General features: G+C 47.8%; 1 pseudogene; it reads right to left on the minus strand.

The window, feature by feature from the left end:
• Positions 1-3,366, minus strand: part of LOC119308073 — a 24,808-nt pseudogene extending 21,442 nt beyond the window's left edge.
• Positions 3,367-6,686: the final 3,320 nt, after the last annotated feature.

A 6,686-nucleotide genomic window follows, 5' to 3' on the forward strand; every position in this document is an offset into this window, starting at 1 on the left:
GACGGTGAGAGACTGGGTGTACCCAGTTTATGTTGGACAAACAGCTTCTATGGGCTCGGACTGGTTTACATGTATGATGCACCTTTGCTCACAGAAAAAGGCATCTAGGGGCGGGTTGCTTCCTATCAAACTGCAGGTCCGGCCCATTTTTTGCAGGTAGGGGTGTGACGCCGTCTATTCTCACCAAAGCTTCACCAGGGAAGCGGGAGAGCAGGCCTAGGCAGAGAAAGGTGTTGTTTAGAGATGATGGAGGGAACAAGACAAGTTGAGACTGAGGAATCAAGTGGACAATTAGCCCTTGGATGGTTGATCAAGCAAGAACCCTTTATGCCTGCCTTATGCCACCCCAAGAACGGTTTAGGTGGTTAGGAAATAATGTGCTGTGAGCTCCCTTAAAATTGGCCACTGGAAGGAAGCCATCTTCCCTCAAAGACATCGACTGCGATAAGATTCAAGACCAAGATTTTGTGGAGAATGAAAAGAATCAAAGGAGAGGAACTGAGGAAGTCAATATAGCGAGGCATGAATGGGCAGCAGTTGATATAAGGGCCCACCCTACAGCGCGGTGCTTGCAGGTGGGAGAGGAATGGGGGCGGGCGCAAACATCTATAGTAGAGAACATTAAGCTAGTTTAAAGCATTCCACACAGTGTTCGTCGTATCAAAGTGATATGCTGTTCCCAGAAGACAAGTGCAGTAGCAGAATCCTAGCGTCAATCACTTGGGCAGGGTATACAGACAATCACATGGAGAGCGCACAAAATCCTGCTAATTGCAATTACCTGCTCACCTTTTGGTAAATGTGCCAACATATAGAATAAAAGATGACTGAAGAATCGGCACATCAGCAAGGTGTGGTATTTAGAACCAAAAGATTCCATTGAAATCAACTTTTAGGTACTACACAATTAGATGGTTGTGAGTATCTAAAAGTTGATGACAGTAAATAATTTCACACAATGACACTCATAATTCCAAACCTAGCAAATATTCCTAATGTGTAACAGCATAGATCAGTATAACTGTCACCAGTGGAGATTAATTGCTCTTGGGTTACTTTAAGCGCCAAAACTGAGAAACACCTGGATAGCCTCCTCAGAAGGATGGGGAAGAGCAAAAGGTTGCACCATTATAGCCAATGGCATTCCTGATGTTGTCAAGAGATCACCTGTACATGGTATCTAACAGGATAGGGAAACGGAGCAGTTTAGAAAGGAAACTTATGATGGCCAAAGAAGAAAACAGAATATTGATCAAATCGAACCTGATTCATGGTGCACCGCATCAAACGGGGACTGCAATTGCCGGTGTCCTTCACAATAAATTCACTTGATGCAGCCTACAATCAGCAGCAATGCTGTTAGATGAAATTAACAAGTATAGTCTAGTGAGAAACGTCTGGAATCAGCGTTGTCAGAGTAGACGCATATATTTCTAATTACAGATACACATACCGGCGGAACAGCTGCTTGGCCAGCTTGCCGAGTCTCAAAAATGACAACTGACGTCTCGGTAATAGGACGTGGAATCTGATTAGGGTCAATTTTGGATGGGGTAGAGACCTGGGCTCCAGCATGGGGAGAGTATGGCATGGTGGGTGTGGATGGCATCCCTTGGCCTAGTGCATTAGGCGGCATGGCACCAGGCATGCCAGGCATTCTCACGGTTCCCTAGAAGTTGAAGAAGATCAGCTTAAGGCCATAAATATCAAGCTCTGACAATATAAAATTCAAGCATAGCATCCACAAAACAAAGATAAAAGAAAGACAATATATCTCTTACCATCACACCAGTAAGGATCGATCATGTAAACAGAACACCTAAAGGGCACAAATTAGGCTCCATGCATCATAATAACTTAACTATGTAAGGTCTGAGGTATTCCATCAAGAAACTACAATAGAAGAGAAATACATTTTTTTTTCATGAAAATTGTGATGATCAATTATCTAGGTGAATAATCAGCTACCTCCTAAAATATCCAAACATGAGAAAACCCTGACTTACACATGCCATCTTAGTCAATACTTCACTGGGAATAGTCTAGAACATCCATGCGCATGTATGTTTCAATTGTTTTCAAACAAAGTTGAACCATAAACCATTACTTTCCAGAAGACACATTTGAGAAAACAAACTATAACATCCTTAGAACATGTCACCTTGATAGAACAATCATTACGATTCAATATTGAACCCAACAATCTATAAAGGTATATGTGAAACACTAAAAATAATAATGCTTCACCAAGGCATGCCAAATCACACACACGACAAGAATAGTGAGCTTCTTATCAGCCTCTAGAGCATAGTTCTGCAGACATATCATAGATAAGGGGGAAAAGGAAGCATCCTTGCTACCAAGGTCAAGCTCAATTCTGATAATTTTGGACATTGGTTATTTTGAATCATGTGCAACAAACAGTTCAGGTGCTACAACTGCCCAGTCTTAGTTCCAAATTTATTTACTCGCTAAAATCTCTTCCATTTCAAACACTTTTTCAAACTTAATAAGAACACTCACTGGTCGTGTCTGCCCTTGCCACCCTGGAGGCCCAAATGCTGGTGCATTAGCCCCAGGAACCCCCGTGAACGGTGGTGGCTGAGATGCAGGTGCGGTCTGAGCCCCAAATAGCGGAGTCTGCAATCCTGGTTTCTCCCCGCCAAACTGCGGAGGCCCACCATAAGGACCCTGCTGCGAGGATGCCCGTGCAGCCCCAAACGGGGGGATCGACCCACCAGAGTAGGCAGATCGAGACACTGCCCCAGATAGCCCGCTAAACTGTGGTGGCTGAGCTGCTGAATACGGGGGGGCACCCAATGGAGCAGATTGGGCTGTTGCTACAGGAGAGACACCGAAAGGGGCAGGCTGCGACACCGCAGCAGGTGGCCCACCGAACGGAAGAGGCTGGGATGCCGCGGGCGGACCTCTAAATGGCGCTCGTTGCACCTGCGCCGGCAGCACGGGCGGCGGGCCATTGAAGGGAGGCCTCTGCGGCTGTAACGACTGCGCCGCGGGTGGAGCGCCAAAGGGAGGAGACTGCTGGACCGACGGCGCTGGGCGGGCGAAGAGCGAGCCCGGCGGCGACGGACTGCCAGGGAACGGGAGGGCGCCAGGAGGGGGTGCCTGCGGACCTCGGATCGACGACGGCGCGGGGCCATCCCCTTGCGGCGGCCCGACGGAAGCAAATGGCGGGGGAGCGCGGGAGATCTGGAGGTTAGAGAAGGAAGCCGAAAGAGTGGAGGAGGGAGAGGGACCGCCCGGTCTGGGAGACGGGGTAGGGTTTTGCGGCGTGAAAGGGGGCGGCGGCCTCGACATGGAGGCGGCGACGACAGGAATCGATAGGAAGATCGGGATCTGAGATGAACAGGCGGGGCAGGAGAGAGAAAGGAGCGTTTTAGGGTGCGTTTGGTTGCATCTTCATGGCATGAATGGGTTGGGATCGTTCAGAAAATAGACATGTTTGGTTATAAAGCACATGAATGGTTCGAGCCAAAAAAAGAGAATATGCCATGAAGATGCTGAACCGTTCCACCCAACCAAATCGGTCGAATCAAATGGCCACCCTTTGCATGCATGACTATGTGAGCATGACTGGTGGTCTCGTACTAAATAATTAGCTCACCACTTATATTCAGCCAAACACATGAATTGAATGGTTCAATCCCAAAAAAATTGAACGGTCCCAACCCATTCATACGACACCTTCAACCAAACGCATACTATGTCGAAGTGATCCAGGAAGCGTTTCCCGAGGGTACGTATCGCATCACCTGCCTATATCCACGTAATTCCACGACAGAAATGATTATCGAAAAATTACCGACAGAAATCTTACGCGCCCTTTCACGTACGATGAAATCTTCTTTGCCGGTTATCAAAAAACAAAAACCTTCTTTACCATCCTACTATCAGAGCGCTACATGCAGCGAAGGAATTGTGGAAGCGCATTGCAGCTATGGTTGGAGAAGTCATAACCCTTGATGCGGATGAAAGAGGGTTTGCTTTTGGTGACTGCTTGAGGTTCAGGGCATGGATGCGGGTGGATGAACCTTTAATGCGTTGGGTGCAATTGGAGAAAGCAAAGACAAAAGTAACAGAGTTTTTTGACATCCAATATGAAAATTTGCCCTACTTTTGCTTCTCGTGTGGGCTGCTGGGACATGCAGAGCTGATGTGTCCTACACCTGCAGGGAGGGATGAATATGGGCGACCACCATACCGTGAGGCCTTGAGGCATTCTCTGAATAAGAACAAGGGTTGGGGGGAGCTCCATCCTACAAGCAAGAGGGCACCGGTTATGGGGGGAGACAGAAAGAATCAGATGCTACAGAGGAGGAGGTGGAACCAGGGTTGGAGGTCAATTCACCTCAAAAACAGACTGAAGGCAGAGTGAAGCAAACGGTCTACCAGTTCAATGCTCGGGGCAGGGGATCTAATGGTCGAGGGAACCGGGGAGGGCGAGGCCCAAACACGGTCTATCGACGAGTTGACATGGAGAACGCAAATGTACGTGGGCGGGGTAGCAACGCTCTAATGCTGCAGGACAGCGAAACAGTGCTCAAGAAGAGACAGAATGAGGAGAGCGAGTCGTCGGGCTCAAGAGATGACAGTCGCGACTCCAAGAAGAAAAAGGCAGTTGATGGGGCTGCAAGTGTTAACGCGGAGGCTGAGAAACAGCCCCGCGGCTCGCAATGAATTGCTTATCTTGGAACTGTCGCGGGCTTGGGTACCCGGAGACAGTTCGAGAGCTTCACGATCTAGTGAAGATGGAAGGTCCCGCCCTGGTCTTTCTGTGTGAGACAAAGATCGAGGGGAAAAGAGTTAGTGATCTTACTAGTAGGCTTGGATTTGAAGGTTGTATCCCGGTTAATAGCGCCGGTCTGAGCGGCGGCTTAGCTTTATTTTGGTCTAGAGATGTAGATGTGACCCTGAACAATTTCTCAGATCAACATATTGATGTGATGGTGAAAAACATAAGTGGAGATAATAAAATGTGGCGGTTTACGGGCTTCTACGCGAAAGCAAGAAGAAGTGAACGCGCAGTAAGTTGGAATTTGTTGCGCTGGCTCAAGGCTCAAAGCGATGCACCTTGGTTGTGTGGAGGCGATTTCAATGAGATCACACATACATCTGAATACTTTGGAGCCCATGATCGGCCAGAATGGCAAATGGATAGTTTCCGTCAGTGTCTTGACGATTGTGAGTTGCAAGACCTGGGGTACCAGGGAGTCCCTTTCACGTGGGATAACATGCAGCATGGCGACTCAAACGTGAAAGTAAGACTTGACAGGTTTCTAATGAACCCAGCAATGATGTCGTGGAAATCGGCATCGGTTGTCAAGCATGTGATTAGCCCAAAATTTGATCATTGTTTGCTAGCTGTAAATTTGAAGAGGGTGGCAGAGGCCACGGACAGACATGCACGCACGTTCATGTATGAGGAAGCTTGGCAGAGGGAGGACACATATGATACCACCGTTGTACAAGGGTGGCGCCAAGGTGCGGGCCTATAGGGCTTACATGGCATAGAGGAGGCCCTTTCTACCATGCAATCCCAGCTTACAGGCTGGAAGACGAAGAACTTTGGGGATGTTAGAAGGAAGATTAAGAAAATACGTAAGGAGTATGAAACGGAAAGGTCGAACTCACTGTTTAGAGGACCGACCAGGAAGGAGAAGGATCTCTGCCGCCAGCTCTCTGAACTCTTGCACAAGGAAGAAATCATGGCCCGTCAGAGATCGAGAGCGGACTGGCTTAAGGCGGGTGACCGTAACACGGATTTTTTCCAAGCTCGTGCTGCTGCCCGAAAGAGTAGGAATCGTATACGAAGCCTGCAAGCTGCGGATGGCTCGTTATGCGAGACCAAGGAGGATATACATGCGGAGGTACAACAGTTTTATACTAGCTTGTACACGGCGCAAGAGTATACGGATGTTCAAGCAGTTCTTCACCACGTGCCACATAAAATTACAGAACCTATGAATGAACGGCTGTTGCGGCCGTTCAAGGAGGAAGAAGTGAGGACTGCAGTTTTTGCTATGGGGCCTTCAAAGGCGCCCGGGAGAGATGGTTTTCACGCTGCTTTCTACCAGAAGCATTGGGAGCTGACAGGGCCTGATGTCACTATGGTTGTCCTAGGTTTTCTTAACGGAGGACAAATGCCGGATAGAGTGAACAGCACGATTATTGTTCTTATACCAAAGGTGAGAAACCCGCAAAATATCACTTAGTATAGACCAATATCTTTGTGTAATGTTCTCTACAAAATATGCTCGAAGGTGCTTGCTAACCATCTGAAAGAGATCCTGGATGAGATTATTGCAGAGGAGCAAAGTGCTTTCGTTCCGGGACGGTTGATTACCGACAACGTCCTTGTGGCTTATGAGTATATACATTCGATGAAAAGGAAGAGGGGGAAGCAAGGATGGTGTGCGGTGAAGATCGATATGATAAAGGCGTATGACCGAGTTGAATGGTCGTATTTGGAAGGGATAATGCACCAACTGGGTTTTCATGATCGATGGATTTCTCTTATTATGAGATGTGTTAACAACGTAAGCTTCCAAGTGAAGGTCAACGGTGAGTTGTTACCAGCCTTTTTACCTTCCAGAGGTTTTTGTCAAGGAGACCCGATATCTCCATATCTGTTTCTTCTATGTGGGGAGGGTCTCTCCTCTATGCTT

This window comes from Triticum dicoccoides, chromosome 5B (genome assembly GCF_002162155.2).
Source record: "Triticum dicoccoides isolate Atlit2015 ecotype Zavitan chromosome 5B, WEW_v2.0, whole genome shotgun sequence".
Lineage (NCBI taxonomy): Eukaryota > Viridiplantae > Streptophyta > Magnoliopsida > Poales > Poaceae > Triticum > Triticum dicoccoides.